Here is a 16,766-nt window from a genome sequence, read left to right as displayed (position 1 = left end):
AATGTTAGAGCAGATGCCTCAGCAAGGGTTGTCCAATCTTCCCCACGGAATGTTTTTGAACAGGCTAGGATCCGCCACCACTTCCACCATCAAAACATTCCTGCACCGCTCAGCATCTTTAAAATTACCCAAGATCCATGGCAAACACCTGCCCAAATTGTCAGCAACGTGCCTTTGCTTCTGTCAGAGCTGCACTCAATCCAAGAGGACTAAAGACTCTCCAGATCGGGCAATCTCACATCACACACCAAGCCCCTTTTGGGAGACTAAAATACATCCCCGTCTCAATCCACACTGACAACGCTGCAGTTTTCGCCTTTGCCCATGCTGGTGAGAAATCAAAAGATGCTATAAAACGTTCCTTTTTAGCCTTTTCCACCTTCCCTGTTCCACAGGAAATTAAAACTGATCATGGTCCTGCTAATACCTCCCACTGATTCCAACCATTTTCTGACCAGTGGGCTACAAAACATGTCACAGCCATACCACACTCTGCCACAGGACAGTCCATCGTCCAGAGGGCCCACTCTTCCATCCAAAGGATCCTTGATCAACAGAGACAGGGAGTCCACATATTATCTCCCATTGAGAGCCTGGCCAAGGCCCTTGATGTGCTCAACTTTTTCAACACCTCATTTATGGAGCCAACTCCCCCAGTCATCAGGCATTTTGCATTTCATGTCACTGCAGGCCAGTGAAAAGAAAAGCCACCTGTCTTGATCAAAGACCCTGAATCCAAACAAATTATGGGCCCTTTCCCATTCATTACTTGGGGGAGAGGATATGCTTGTGTCTCTACAGCAGCACGCCCAAGATGGATCCCAGCAAAAAACATCAAACCCTTCTGCCAATGGCCAGGCAAACACCAGGGCCACCTTCAGAAGAACAGAATGAAAGCCTAAGAGAGACAGCAGCAGCCTGGAAAAGAAGAAGAAGAAGGACAGAAGAAGATCTCCTAAGCAGTGTGGACCACACAGACCAACACCAAGAGAGCTCAGACACCACTATCCGGGATATATCGCTTAACATTTCTAAAAACTGTATTCTAGCCTTGATATTGGATTCTTCTAATAAGCTGACTTCAAACCCTTGCCTTACAGAAGAGAAAGTTTAGTGGGACCAGAATTTCAGTTTCACATTGCAATCTCCCTATCTCTTTACTTTCAGGCCACCCAAGCCTCCACCCACTACTAAATTAGCTAAAGTCAAAGGATGCTGTCTTTTGTTGCCACTTCAGCAGGAAGCTGGATGCTCCTCACTATGCCGCATGCCTTCGCATGGGTGGTTCCACAGCCAAGCCACAATTTCTTGCCCATGGCCACGCTTGTCAACCTCTTCTCACATAAGGACTCAGTATACCAGAGCGTCCAGCTGCTCAGATCAAATCAACAAGATCCAGACGAAAGACAACAACGACTGGCTCACTGGACTTTTGAAAGACTGGGGCACGAAAGGCTGGCTTTCACCTTTAGTTAAGACTGTTTTGTGGGCTTTGTTTCTGGTATTCATTGTCTTGGTTATTCTATCCAGTTTTGCTCAACGCATGCAGAAGTCCATGGCAGAAGCCTTCATTCCTGAAAACAAAAAGGGGGCAGTTGTGGAGACCCAGGGGCCTGCCATTGAACTGTAATACCTTAGGGCAAAGGGGACCAAGGTGAAACAGAGAAACCCCTCTGAATGCAAGGCTCTCACCCATGGCCACTTGCAGCCTCTTGCAATCTGCAGGTTTTGTTGCTATCACCCACTTCAACTGCCATTTTTTCCTTATATCTACTCTCCAGAGAATGTTCTCCTCTCTCTTCTCCCCTGCTGGTCCTGGCTTCACCCCTTCTCCCCCCCGAATGAAACCCTCAGACCCCAGCCTCATTTTCTCTCTGGCCCTGGACCCTCTTCATGGCAATGCACAGCGTTTGGGGTTCCACACAAAGACCCATCTCTGGCCTCATTCATCAGCACTTGAAGCAAGTGTGCTCCGGCCTCTGGGAGTGCAGCTCGCTCACACGGGCTCACTGTGGACACGCCGCAATCACACAGTCATTGAGTGCACCAGAGAACCTGGCCTCTAATAAAAGGCAGGAATCCCGCAGCCCACCCAACCCAATGCCTTGCATGTCTCTACTTTTTCCTTCTTCTCTCATCTCTCATGTCACTTTCCCCATTTCCTCTCTCTGCCAGCTTGGCTTCTCTCTCTCCTGGCTGCAGCTTCAGCCACATGTGTGACACTGCAGGAACAGCCTGACCCACAGGGAAGTGGGAGAGGACTCTTTGTCAGCAACTGAAGTGACAGAACAAGGGGGAATGGGATGAAACTGCAAGAGCTGGAATCCATTCCATGATGGCAAGAAGTTCTTTCCTGTCAGGGTGCTTGTCCCTGACACAGGGACCAGCGCAGAGAGGCTGTGCATACCCCATGCCCACCAACATCCAAGGCCAGCTTGGACAGGGGCCGCAGCAACCTGCTGTGCTGGGAGGCTGCTCAGCTTGCAACCAGATGATCTTTAGGGTCCCTTCCTAGCCAAACCATTCAAGGATTTCATCATTCCACCATGCCCACCTCCCAGTGTGGAGCGGCCCTGAAACTTCTGTGACATCACAGCTCCCACAGTGTTCCAGGTGGAACGTCCAGCACCTGGAAACCACCACAGCAGACACTCTGCCTGCTGCCAGCGCTCAGTTGGCGCTCGCTCTGCGCTCTGCCCGGCAGCACTCAGCTGTTGCTGCTGCTGCCTGGGCTTTTCCTGCTGCCTGCTCTGGAGCACCAACCCCAGCAGGATGAGCACTGCTGCGCCAGTCGAGGTACTGTGCCATTCCAGGGAGGGGGCAGCCTGCTTGAGCAGGATGCAGCCATGTAGGAATGGATGGTGTGGGACAGGAACCCCACTCTGACATTGTGCTGTCTCTTGCAGACTAACAGAGACACTGTGGAGGAGATGCAAGTGGACATGGTGCAGGATGAGGAAGAAAGGATGCAGGTGGATGTGGAAGAGCAGGTTGAAGAGATGGAAGTTGATGAGGAGGATGACATCGAGGAGATGGAAGTGGATGAGAAGGATGAGGAGGAGCCCATGGTCCTTGGATGAAGATGGAGCCCCACAAGTAAGACAGGCAGATGCTCCCCATGCCATGCCCACAGACACAGTGGCTGCCCTGACGCCAGGCTGGGGCTGGGCTGGATGGCCCCGCTCAGGGACACGCTGCCCGCAGGGGGCCTGGATTGTGCTGCCACAAGCACCAGCCCTGGCCGGCCCTGCACTTGCCTGGGGCCACACCAGCCCTGCCAGTCCTGTCCCAGTTCCTGGGGCCCAGCTCCCAGCCCAGCTGGGCCCAGGGCTGGCAGCAGACTCCAGCTTTGCTTCTCTCTTCCTTCCAGGACTGCTGGAGATGATGGCCGTACGTATTACGCCTGTGTATATATGTTTGAAAAGTTAGGATATTTTTGTAAATATGTTCTTAGGTTAATAGTTCTCTGTAAATATGTTTTGAAGATTGTTAGTCCATAGGATCCCATGTAAATAAATCCTGTAGATTGTTATTGTTGTTGTTGTTGTTATAAGGATTGTTGTAATGAAAGGTGTTCTGTAAATCCTAGAGTTTGGCAATCTTTGGCAAATAAATACGGCTTCTTTTTAAAACCTCACTTCTCTTTGTCATTCCTTTGGGCACGGGCAGCGTTTGCACAGTTGGGATTTCCACTTGTTCCGGGATCCCGGGGCTGGAGCTCCCTGGGGCTGCTGCCACGGCCACCCCGCGGCTGGGGCTCCCTGTGCACAGGGGGTCCCACTGACACCACTGCTGCCGCTGGCCACTGCTGCTGCTGCTCCTGGGCTGGGGCACAGCCGCGTCCCCAAGAGCTGAGCTCTCACCAGCACAGAGGGGGCTCTCACTGCACTGGCCCCTGCAGCCATGCCAGCAAAGCAAGGCAGGAAACTTTCAGCCACCCTTCCTGCTGCAGCCACAGCCACTCCTGGCTCCAGAGCCGCCATCAGCCCACAGGGATGCAAAATCCACCTGCCCGCTCTCAAGGCCTTGACAGCCTTGGCAACTGTGGCACCTGCATCTGGGCTGCTGCAGGGGCTGATGTTTAAGGCTTGCAGCCTCCAAAGGCTCCGGGCTCAGCTTCCCACCCTGCTCTGCACTGCCGTGGCTCCGCATTGCTCAAGAGACAAAAGCCAAGCCAGGGGATCCTCACCCTGCCCAAATTGCTGAATTGACTGCAGTCCTTAGGATCTTCTCCACTTTCAGAGAACCTATTCGTTTGATCACTGATTCGGCAGATGTCTATGGCCTAGTGCAGCGGGCTGAAAATTCCATTTTCAAAGACATTTCTAACCCCAACTAGAGCATTTGCTTTCCCCTTTCATTTCTCTTTTGTCCCACAGACAACACCCACGCTATATCATGCACACAAGGCCTCATACCACCCTTCCTGGGTTCATAGTAGGCAATGTTAGAGCAGATGCCTCAGCAAGGGTTGTCCAAACCTCCCTACGGAATCTTTCTGACCAGGCTAGGATCCGCCACCACTTCTACCATCAAAACATTCCTGCACCGCTCAGCATCTTTAAAATTACCCAAGATCGGGCAAGATTCATGGCAGCCACCTGCCCAAATTGTCAGCAACGTGCCTTTGCTTCTGTCAGAGCTGCACTCAATCCAAGAGGACTAAAGACTCTCCAGATCGGGCAATCACACATCACACACCAAGCCCCTTTTGGGAGACTAAAATACATCCCCGTCTCAATCCACACCGACAACGCTGCGGTTTCTGCCCCTGCCCATGCTGCTGAAAAATCAAAAGATGCTATAAAACGTTACTTTTTAGCCTTTTCCACCTCCCCTGTTCCACAGGAAATTAAAACTGATCATGGTCCTGCTTATACCTCCCACTGATTCCAACCATTTTCTGACCAGTGGGCTACAAAACATGTCACAGCCATACCACACTCTGCCACAGGACAGTCCATCGTCCAGAGGGCCCACTCTTCCATCCAAAGGATCCTTGATCAACAGAGACAGGGAGTCCACATAGTATCTCCCATTGAGAGCCTGGCCAAGGCCCTTGATGTGCTCAACTTTTTGAACAACTCCCCCAGTCATCAGGCATTTTATATTTAATTGGCAGCCCAATAAAAAGAAAAGCCACCTGTCTTGATCAAAGACCCTGAATCCAAAGAAATTATGGGCCCTTTCCCATTCATTACTTGGGAGGGAGGATATGCTTGTGTCTCTACAGCAGCAGGCCCAAGACGCATCCCAGCAAAAAACATAAAACTCTTCTGCCAATGGCCAGGCAAACACCACAGCCACCATCAGAAAAACAGAACAAAAGCCTAAGAGAGACAGCAGCAGCCTGCAAAAGAAGAAGAAGGACAGAAGAAGATCTCCTAAGCAGTGTGGACCACACACACCAACACCAAGAGAGCTCAGACACCACTAACTGCGATATCCCGCTTAACAATTGGAAAAACTGTATTCTAGCCTTGATATTTGATTCTTCTAATAAGCTGACTTCAAACCCTTGCCTTACAGAAGAGAAAGTTTAGTGGGACCAGAATTTAAGGTTCACATTGCAATCTCCCTATCTCTTTACTTTCAGGCCACCCAAGCCTCCACCCACTACTAAATTAGCTAAAGTCAAAGGATGCTGTCCTTTGTTGCCACTGCAGCAGGAAGCTGGATGCTCCTAACTATGCCGCATGCCTTCGCATGGGTGGTTCCACAGCCAAGCCACAATTTCTTGCCCATGGCCACGCATGTCAACCTCTTCTCACATAGGGACTCAGTATACCAGAGCGGCCAGCTGCTCACAGATCAAATCAATAAGATCCAGACAAAAGGCAACAACGACTGGCTCACTGGACTGTTGAAAGACTGGGGCATGAAAGGCTGGCTTTCATCTTTACGTCCAACAATATGAAGTCTAATAAGTCTAAGTGCCGTGTTCTGCATTTTGGCCACAAAAATCCCCTACAGCGTTACAGGCTGGGGACGGTGTGGCTGGATAGTGTTCAGGCAGAAAGGGACCTGGGGGTGCTGGTTGACAGCCGATTGGATATGAGCCAGCAATGTGCCTTGGTGGCCAAGAAGGCCAACGGCATCCTGGCCTGCATTAGGACTTGTGTGAGCAGCAGGAGCAGGGAGGTCATTCTCCCCCTGTACTCGGCACTGGTGAGGCCACATCTTGAGTACTGTGTCCAGTTCTGGGCCCCTCAATTTAGGAAGGATATTGAGATACTTGAGCGTGTCCAGAGGAGAGCAACGAGGCTGGTGAGGGGCTTGGAAAACAAGCCCTACGAGGAACATTTGAGGGAGCTGGGGTTGTTTAGCCTGGAGAAGAGGAGGCTTAGAGGTGACCTTATTGCTCTCTACAACTTCCTGAAGGGAGGTTGTAGACAGGTGGGGGTCGGTCTCTTCCACCGGGCAGCAACTGACAGAACAAGGGGACACAGTCTCAAGCTACGTCAGGGAAGGTATAGGTTAGATATTAGGAAAAAAATTTTCACTGAAAGAATAATAAAGCACTGGAACTGTCTTCCCAGGGAGGTGGTGGAATCACCATCACTGGATGTGTTTAAAAAAAGACTGGACATGCCACTTGGTGCTATAGTCTAGTTGAGATGTTAGGGCATAGGTTGGACTTGATGATCTTAGGGGTCTCTTCCAAACTCATGATTCTGTGATTCTGTGATTTAGTCAAGACTGTTTTGTGGGCTTTGTTTCTTGTATTCATTGTCTTGGTTATTCTATCCAGTTTTGCTCAACGCTTGCAAAAGTCCATGGCAGAAGCCTTCATTCTTGAAAACAAAAAGGGGGCACTTGTGGAGGCCCAGGGGCCTCTCATTGCAACTGTAATACCTTAGGGCAAAGGGGACCAAGGTGAAACAGAGAAACCCCTCTGAATGCAAGGCTCTCACCCATGGCCACTTGCAGCCTCTTGCAATCTGCAGGTTTTGTTGCTATCACCCACTTCAACTGCCATTTTTTCCTTATATCTACTCTCCAGAGAATGTTCTCCTCTCTCTTCTCCCCTGCTGGTCCTGGCTTCACCCCTTCTCCCCCCCGAATGAAACCCTCAGACCCCAGCCTCATTTTCTCTCTGGCCCTGGACCCTCTTCATGGCAATGCACAGCGTTTGGGGTTCCACACAAAGACCCATCTCTGGCCTCATTCATCAGCACTTGAAGCAAGTGTGCTCCGGCCTCTGGGAGTGCAGCTCGCTCACACGGGCTCACTGTGGACACGCCGCAATCACACAGTCATTGAGTGCACCAGAGAACCTGGCCTCTAATAAAAGGCAGGAATGCCACAAATCACCCAACCCAATGCCTTGCATGTCTCTACTTTTTCCTTCTCCTCTCATCTCTCATGTCACTTTCCCCATTTCCTCTCTCTGCCAGCTTGGCTTCTCTCTCTCCTGGCTGCAGCTTCAGCCACATGTGTGACACTGCAGGAACAGCCTGACCCACAGGGAAGTGGGAGAGGACTCTTTGTCAGCAACTGAAGTGACAGAACAAGGGGGAATGGGATGAAACTGCAAGAGCTGGAATCCATTCCATGATGGCAAGAAGTTCTTTCCTGTCAGGGTGCTTGTCCCTGACACAGGGACCAGCGCAGAGAGGCTGTGCATACCCCATGCCCACCAACATCCAAGGCCAGCTTGGACAGGGGCCGCAGCAACCTGCTGTGCTGGGAGGCTGCTCAGCTTGGAACCAGATGATCTTTAGGGTCCCTTCCTAGCCAAACCATTCAAGGATTTCATCATTCCACCACGCCCACCTCCCAGTGTGGAGCGGCCCTGAAACTTCTGTGACATCACAGCTCCCACAGTGTTCCAGGTGGAACGTCCAGCACCTGGAAACCACCACAGCAGACACTCTGCCTGCTGCCAGCGCTCAGCTGGCGCTCGCTCTGCGCTCTGCCCGGCAGCACTCAGCTGTTGCTGCTGCTGCCTGGGCTTTTCCTGCTGCCTGCTCTGGAGCACCAACCCCAGCAGGATGAGCACTGCTGCGCCAGTGGAGGTACAGTGCCATTCTAGGGAGGGGGCAGCCTGCTTGAGCAGGCTGCAGCCACGTGGCAATGGATGGTGTGGGACAGGAACCCCACTGTGAGATTGTGCTGTCTCTTGCAGACTAACAGAGACACTGTGGAGGAGATGGAAGTGGACATGGTGCTGAATGAGGAAGAAATGATGGAGGTGGACGTGGAAGAGCAGGTTGAGGACATGGAAGTAGATGTGGAGGATGACATCAAGGAGATGGAAGTGACACCAGGAGGAATTTCCCCAGGGAAATGCTGCTCTGGCCTTGGCAGGGGCTGCCCAGGGAGCTTTGCAGTGCCCATCCCTGCAGCTGTCCCAGGAAGGCCTGCAGGTGGCACTCAGGGCTCTGGGCTGGGGACAAGCTGGGCATCGAGCACTGCTGGGACTCCATGGTCTCACAGACCTTTCCCAACCTTAGTGATTCCATGAGTCTATGATTCTATGAAGACATGATTCAGAACAGAGTTAACTCAAATCTATCATACACAAATATTACAGAGGTCAAAATTCACGTGAATGAAATTTAAGATTATTCTTTAAGACTGAAAGAATTGTATGTCAATGTTGCATATAGGTAAAGCCCTATAAAAGAAGAGCCTTGTTACCCTTGTAAGATGATGCCTCGGGCCTCCTGCTTCGGCTAAGTACAGCTAACAGGCAGGGGTGAGGGGCTCCCATCAGGGCAGGGAGAGCCGAGCTCAGGATCCCAGGCATCCGAGCAGAAGGGGATTGGCGTCTCCTTTATTGAGGTGGGTGTTAATAAGGTCCCAGTTCAGTGGCTGTTGTCACCAGCAGAGGCTCACCCCACGGCAGAGGAAGCAGCTCTGGGCTGGGCTCCTGCAGCAGCAGTGGAATTCCTTTCCCCATGAGCAGTGGCTCCCACAGTGCTCCTCCAAAGCCAAGACAGGGCTAGGAGCTGCACCCAGCCCCTTCCCCCAGCCCAAATCCCACCGTAGCTCTGGCCCTCCTCCTGCTTCCCCAGGGAAAACTCCCAAAGAAACAGAGCTCTCCCTTTGTCTGAAGCACCCAGCAATCACCTGCCATTAGCAACTCACTGGCAAGAAATTCTACAGGTGAAAAGGAAGAACAGAAAAGAAAACCCTTCCCCAAACAAGGAGGTGGCCAGATGCTGAAGGAGCACACACACATCCCCAGCTGGTGAGAAACCCTCCCCCTGCCTCAAAGAGGAAGAGTCTGACGGTGCAGGAGTGAAACCCACAGACATTACAACCATCCAGGTTCCAGCTGAACTGCAAGGGCAGCCACAGCCAGCAGCAGTCGCCCCTGTAGAACCAAGGAGATCGAAGATGAAATCAGAGCACCCAAATGCTGTGGAGTCTGGCAAATCTGGGGCCATCTCAATACACCACCTTCACTGCAACCATTAATGCCCATACCAACCGAGACACAGTGGGCTCTGCCACCAACAAGCTTAGAAATAATGAGAGTGTGATCAATGGCCCCATGCAGGCCTGATGCAGTCTGTGCTGTGGTTAAGGACCTCAGAAAAGAATTTAAAGAGGAAATGAGGGAGATGAGGCAGGAGGTAAGATAAATGCAGCACTAGTGCAAGTCACAGGCCCCAAAGTCAGAGCCCAACGTCCCCCAGCTACTGTGAGAGTACATCCCACGAACTGACCTGTGCTTCTTCCTGAGTGACCATGGGGAAGGCATGGGAACGTGGGATGGGAAACCCACTTCTGTCTTAGCAGCACAAGGAGGGAAAACTCAACTCAAGGAAGGAAACACTAATCGAGGGAGTTCCAGTAAGGTGAAGGTAGCCTCCTGCCATGACCAAGCTGCTGGGTATGATCTGTCAGATCCCCTTAAAAGGTACCTCTAGTATGAACGCCCAGGAAAGAAAGAATAACCACGGCTAAAGGGGCCCTGCCTCTAGCCAGGGAGAGGCACGGGAAAACCAGGTCTTTTGGATGGTGTGGATCCAATGGCCTTTCCACATCTCCTTGGGAAAGGAAGGTGCCCACAGCACAGCTCGTACACCAGGATGCCCAGGGACCAGATGGTGGCTGGCTGGCCATGGGAGCAGCCAAAGAGGATCCACTCCGCTGGGCTGTACTCCGGCATTCCTATGGGACACGGGCGCAGCTCATCAGGCCCATGCTGCTCCCTCCCTCCCTCCCAGCCAGCTCCCGTTCCACAACAGCCAGCCCCTGCCCTGCCGAAAACCAACTGGGCTGCAGCTGGCTGAAGAAGGATTCTCCCTCCCTCCCTCCCTGTTCCCCCTCTGCCAGCAAAGGGGGGAACCTCCGCTGCCCGGCTGGGCCCGGCTTTGGGCTCACCTGACATCCGGGTGTAGAACGTGTCCTGGAGGATCGTGCCGCACCCGAAGTCGATGAGCTTCGCCTCGCCTGTGCCCAGGTCCACGAGGACGTTCTCGGCCTTGATGTCGCGGTGTAGACGCCGCGGCTGCTGCAGGGCCGCACGGCCTCCAGCACCGGGCGGAGCAGCCCCCGCGCCACGGGCTCCGTCAGGAAGCCCCGCTCCTCCAGCAAGTACCAGAGCTCCTGACTGCGCTCCGCACGCTCCATGACCAGCGCCAAGCCGTCGGGCACCTCGAACCAGCCCAGGAGCCGCACCACGCCGCGGAAGCCGGGCCGCCACACCTTCCACAGCAGCGCCAGCTCCAGGGCCACAAGGGCGCCCTTGTGCTGCGGGGGGACCGCGATGCCGACAGCGGGGCCGATGCTGCGCCGCGCCTTGGGCCCCCTGCCCGGCCCCGCCGCGGCTCGCCACTGCCCGGCCCGGCACGCTGCGCGGGCCCCGCTCTCTCCACGCTCGCTCCCCTCCGCCTGCCGCCCTGCCGGGCCTCGCCTCAGCCCCGCCCGGCTCGCCCCGCCGGCTCCTCCGCGGGCCCCGCTCCCTCACCGGCCGCGCCCACTCCCAGACGCGCTCCCGGCACGCTCGCTTGATGGCCGCCTGCGAGCCAAGGCCAGCGGCGGGCTCAGCTCGCCGCCCGCCGCCCCGCTCCGACCCGGCCCCGTCTCTTACCGGGTCCCGGAGTAAACGCTGCCGCAGCCGCCGCTGCCCAGCAGCGGCCCTCCCGGCAGAGCTGCTCTGGGCGAGGCTTCTCCGCCCGTGCGGGCGGCACCGCGCTCTCGCTCTTGTGCCCGGGGCAGCCGAGCGCCCGGCGCGCTGCTGCTTGCCGAGCCGCCCCGGGCTGCGGCGGCTCGGGGCCGGCGGCCGAGCTGGCGAGCGGCGGAGCTCGGAGCGGGGAAGCTGCCGGCAGCGCTGTCGGCGGCGGGCCGGGAGCCGGGCGGCAGCGGGGCGGCTGCGGGCGGAACCGTGGCAGGGGCTTCCTTCGGGGCCGGGGCCTCGGCCGGGGCCGGGCCAGAGCCCGCGCCAGGCGGAGCCGAAAGACCGTGCTGCTCCGCCGGCAGCAGAGCGAGCGGCACCTCCAGCGGCGCCACGGGCGGGACGGAGGGAGCCCGGCGGAGGCGGAAGCACGGCGGGCCGGGCAGCGGCGGGCACGGGGCGGCCCCGCCGAGGGGCGCCGTGCGGGACGCGGCGTGAGCCGGGCGGGAGAGGTGGGACACGGACGGGACGGGACGGGAGCAGAGCGAGTGTGAGAGCGAGAAGGGGATGGGGAGCCAGTGGAAAGTCGAACGGAAAACCCATCGAGAGAAGCGCTGCTGCTGCTTCTGTGCCCCGCGGAACGAAAGAGAGAAAGAAACAAATCACACCCCAAAGTCATTCCTATTAGAGAAATAACCAAAGAAAACAATGGAGCAATAAAGAAGAGTGCTGGCTTGTGGCTTCTTTCTTCTTTGGGTGAGACGAAGCATTTCATGGGGAAGAATTGCCTCTTCTGACAGTTTTGCCTGAGTGGACAGGAGTGCAGCATTGAATTTTGAAGTCGAAAAGGGAAATCGTGTCAGTAATGTCATCTCTTTTCATCCTCTCTTGAGACAGTTGCAGGCTGCCAAAAGACATGGGCTGCAGTGTGGAACTTGGGGCCAAGTTTCTTTTTCTGCCAGAGGATGAGAAGGGGAAGCATCCCAGAATCATGGAGTCGTGGCATGGCTGGGCTTGGAAGGGATCTGAAGAATCCCATGGCTGCAACCCCGCTGCTGTGGCTGGGGAGCCCTTGCACTAGACCGGCTTGTCTGGAGCTCCGTGCAGCCCGGCCTTGACAACTGTCAGGGACGGGACATGCACGCCTTCTCTGGGCAACCTGTTCCAGGAGAGTCTTTTTTTCTGAATCCCTTAGCTAAACCTAATCTGTCTCCATTTGGATCCAGTCTCCCTTGTCCTGTCCTTGCCTGCCCTTGTACAAAGTGGCGGGGGGGGGGATTGGTTGTGGAAGAGATTAAGAAAAGTGCCCAATGAACAGACAATCAGTGCCCCACCTCTAACAGATAGGAATAGAATTCCCCTATTTGCAACCTAAGACAACTGGGATCCTGGATCCATTTTTCCTGTGGCTGCGGGTCCCAGCCCCAGCGGAGCAGAACTGGGAGCTGGGACTGCGATCCCTGATTGCCGATCCCCTTGTCTCTCTCTCTCCTGTTCCCTCCCTTTCCTCTGGGGGATCACAAATCCCAGAGCAGCTGCAGAGCCCCGTGCCCAGCCCGGGTTTCCCAGCAAAGGGAGGCCTGGGGGTGAGGTGCCCCGGGCTAGCCAGGAATGGGGGTCCGGGGGTCCCTGGGCTCATGGAAACAGGGAACCCAGGGGCTGGCAGAGGGGGATACCCGGGAAAGGGGGTGCAGGGGGTGTTGGTGCAGGACAAGGGAGTGCAGGGGGTCCTGGAACTGGGGAAGGAGATGCAGGGGGGTCCCAGTGCCCCAAAATGGGGATTCAAGGGGGTCCCCGGGGGAGTCCCCAAAGCCCCTCCCAGGGGGAGCAGGAGCTGGGTCGGGAGCTCTGGGCAGAGAAAAGGGGGTGACCCCGGCATGGGGGGACATGGGGGAGTCAGACGCGCTCTGAGGGGGGACACGACCCCCGGGGACCCCCCTCACCTTCTCCCGCAGGGGAGGCCGAGCCCCAGCCCAGCAGACGAAGCCCAACACGAAGCCCCCGAGCCCCGGCAGCACCTTGGGGGGCATCCGGCGGCAGCTCCGGGGGCGGGAGGGGCAGGATCCGGGAAACGGCGGCTGGGAAGGGACCGGCACGGACTGGGACAGGCTGGGATGGACTGGGACAGGCATGGACTGGGACAGGGATGGACTGGGACAGGCATGGACTGGGACAGGCACGGACTGGGACAGGCACGGACTGGGACAGGCATGGACTGGGATAGGGATGGACTGGGACAGGCATGGACTGGGACAGACTGGGATGGACTGGGACAAGCTGGGATGGACTGGGACAGGCACGGACTGGGACAGGCTGGGATGGACTGGGACAGGCATGGACTGGGACAGGCACGGACTGGGACAGGCTGGGATGGACTGGGACAGGCATGGACTGGGACAGGGATGGACTGGTACAGGGATGGACTGGGACAGGGATGGACTGGGACAGGCTGGGATGGACTGGGACAGGGATGGACTGGGACAGGCACGGACTGGGACAGGGATGGACTGGTACAGGGATGGACTGGGACAGGGATGGACTGGGACAGGCTGGGATGGACTGGGACAGGCATGGACTGGGACAGGCTGGGATGGACTGGGACAGGCATGGACCGGGACAGGGATGGATTGGGACAGGCTGGGATGGACCGGGACACTGGGACACACCAGGGTACACCGAGATACCCCAGGACACACCAGAATACACTGGGACACACCACACCCAGGACTGGGACCCACTGGGAGCAGGATCAGAGCACACTGGAACCTAGCAGGACCAGAAGTGGGGCAGTAGGGATCATAGTGGCAGCAACTGGGATATACTGGGAGTGACTGGGATCATACTGGTGGAAACTGGAACTATATTGGGTTAGCTGGATGTGACTGGAAAGGACCATGAGTATGCTGAGGGCAACTGGGATATACTGGGAGTGTCTGTAACCATACTGGGGGTGACTGGTTTGACTGGGACCATGCTGAGGGAGAATGGGATCACACTTGGAATGACTGGGCCAGTGCTAGGGGCAACTGAGAGCAACTGGGATCATACTGGAGCAACTGGGACCACAGTGAGGGTGACTGGGGTCATACTGGGATCATATTGGAAGTCACTAGGAGCAAGCTGAGAACAGCTGGGACTATGTTGGGGCAACTGGGATATACAGGGAGTAACTGGAATCATGCTGGAGTTGACTGGGAGTCGCTATGAGCAACTGGAATCATGGTGGAAGCTACTGGGAGCAACTGGGAGTGCGTGGAAGCACGCTGCAGGCAACTGGGATATACTGGGAGAGGCCAGGAGTGAGTGGAATCACAGAGCAATCATAAAGGAAGCTACTGGAATAATATACTGGGAGTGACTGGGATGGTACTGGGAGTAACTGGAACCATACTGGGATGATAGTGGGGGAAAAGGGCATTGTACTGAGAGTACTGGGAGTGACTGAGATGATACTGGGGGTGAGTGGAACCATACTGGAAGAGGCTGGAACCATCCTAGGGTTGAATGGTAACACCTGGGACCATTCTGGGATCATTCTGGGAGTGACTGGGATCATACTGGGATTGTAATGAATGCAACTGAAAGTTACTGGGATCATACTGGGTGTGACTGGGAGCCACAGGGCCCATGCTGGGAGTGACCTGGGCACCCCTGGGGGAACTGGGGCAACTGGCCCAGCTGGGGCTCAGGGTTGTTCTCCCCCAGGGCTGCCCCGGGTCCTGCTGCCACCTCCGACCCCACAGAGCCAAGGGACAGGGGACAGGGACAGGGGAGAGCTGAGGGACAAGGACAGGAGACAGGGACAGGGACAGGAGAGGGACAGGGCAGAGCCAGGGAACACGGCCTGGCCGAGGGACACTGAGCTCCAGCACTTGGGGCTGTTGCCCTTGGGCTCCCAGCACAGCCCAGGGGCAGAATCCCCTCCAGAAACTGTTGTTTGCTTTCAGCTTTGCTCTGCAACATTCCCCAGGAGCCCCTGCAGCGGCTGCAGCCCGGCCGGGTGCCCGGGGCCACCAAAGCCGCTCCGGCAGTGCCCTCCTGCCCTGGGCAGGGCACACAACAGCCAAGGAAAGGCTCCTGCAGGGCTCAGGGCAGGCACAGGGCACTCCCCTGGCGCTGCCACGGGCACAGCAGAGCCGGCCTGGGCACAGCAATGGCACCCATGTCCCATGCAATCCCAGCAGGGATTATGTCTCATTGTGTTATAAATGAGAAGCTTGACTAGACCAATGTTCAGGCAGCAATCAATATATTAATTAATATGGTAAAGTATGAGCAATACAGCACTTGGTAACAGTGGGGGAAATTTTCCCTGCAACTGCACACCGATAGTTGAGGCTTACAGGCATTGATAGGGGTACTCATAAGTTTTCTCAGCAGTTTCCATTCCCAATTTTTATGTCACAATTCTATACACTATTATGATTTAGTTTTTCTCAGGATGTATCCCAGAAAGGAGTATCCCCAGATGGTGGTGTCTGTCTTCTGAAAGAAGGAAGAAATCTCTCAGCTGGTGAGGTCCAGATTCCAGATGGGTTCACCTTTTAATTGCAAATCTCATAACAGTGATATCCAGCTTCCCTTGGTGGAAACTATCAATCCTTGGGTAGATGTTCATCTTCCTTTGTTAAGCTGCTTTTCACTGTTTTGTTAATGCGTCGAGATAAGCATGTTTCCTTTTGATATCTTCTAAAGCTATAGTTTCAAAGATCCTTACTACAAACAATATTCTAAAATGATACTTCAAAAGGTTATTATTGCAAAACTCTTTTTAGCTCAAAGCAGAAAATTCCTGTCAAACAGCAACATCCTTAAAGCTTTAATTCAAATGCTCCTAAATCAAGATTTATAAAGATTAATTGTGAACAAAGGAGAGGTTCAAAGGCCTTCTTCCATGCTTTCCTTCCTCAGTTATTTATTAGAATTGTCTTTATAACTGTCCCACAGTCAGTTTCTACACATATCACAATCACAGATATACACGTTGCCTGTATGTACCTGACATGAAACACAGCTTTGTATTTTACATTACTCCCTTTTTTCTTTTTGTTACTTTTATTAACACTTTCTTTATAACCTTTTAAAATTTTAAGCCTGCTTTACTTTTCTCCTAATCCTATCTCACAACAAAATAAATATATAAATATTCAAGTGACAATAAAACCCACCACACTCATGAATACATTAATTAAGAAATCTCAAAATTAGAAAAATCTTAAATTAACAAACTATAACACTACAATGTCACAATAAACCTTTTGCCAAAATTTCTCTAATTTTCTAAAGTTCCCAGTAAAGGCTGTTTTGAGCCTCTGAGAATCTCTTGTTGGTATTTCTCCAGGGAGGCCAACTCAAAGGACAAAATAATAATAAGTCCTTCTAAAGGTCTTCTTGAGAGAGTTGTTTGGAGGAAACAGCTGCAAGAGGAAATCTGGGAGCAAGGGGAAGGGCATAGATCCAGCTGCTCCAATTGAAGAGATGTCCTTAGACATGGCCATTTAACCAGGAGAGCTGGAAACACCTGAAGGAGGGGGTCATGAAATATTAGACTGAATGTTGGTGGCTCAAATAGAGGGGAAGATCAGTATTTCTTCTCCTGACATCAGTAGAAGAATCCATGAGATCCAGGAAATAATTTCCTGTTCCCGATGGGATAACTTTGCCATTTCTTAAATGTACTCAAGTGACCCAGGTA

General features: G+C 54.2%; 1 protein-coding gene and 1 long non-coding RNA gene across 2 annotated transcripts in view; one reads left to right on the top strand and one right to left on the bottom strand.

Annotated features, from left to right (window-relative positions):
- The window catches only part of LOC135278267 (hydrocephalus-inducing protein-like), a 71,265-nt gene extending 59,939 nt beyond the window's left edge, over nt 1–11,326 (bottom strand). The window contains exon 1 of the mRNA XM_064384815.1: nt 10,339–11,326. The gene's annotated coding sequence lies outside the window, so the exon portion shown is untranslated. The remainder of the gene's footprint in view (nt 1–10,338) is intronic.
- Nucleotides 2,673–3,624, top strand: LOC135278994 (uncharacterized). Its single transcript, XR_010346364.1, has 3 exons — nt 2,673–2,796; nt 2,907–3,096; nt 3,371–3,624. It is a non-coding gene; the product is annotated as an uncharacterized LOC135278994 (long non-coding RNA).
- Nucleotides 11,327–16,766: the final 5,440 nt, after the last annotated feature.

Source organism: Passer domesticus, chromosome 11 (assembly GCF_036417665.1).
Source record: "Passer domesticus isolate bPasDom1 chromosome 11, bPasDom1.hap1, whole genome shotgun sequence".
Classification (NCBI taxonomy): Eukaryota; Metazoa; Chordata; class Aves; order Passeriformes; family Passeridae; genus Passer; species Passer domesticus.
This window is presented reverse-complemented; position numbering and strand designations above follow the sequence as displayed.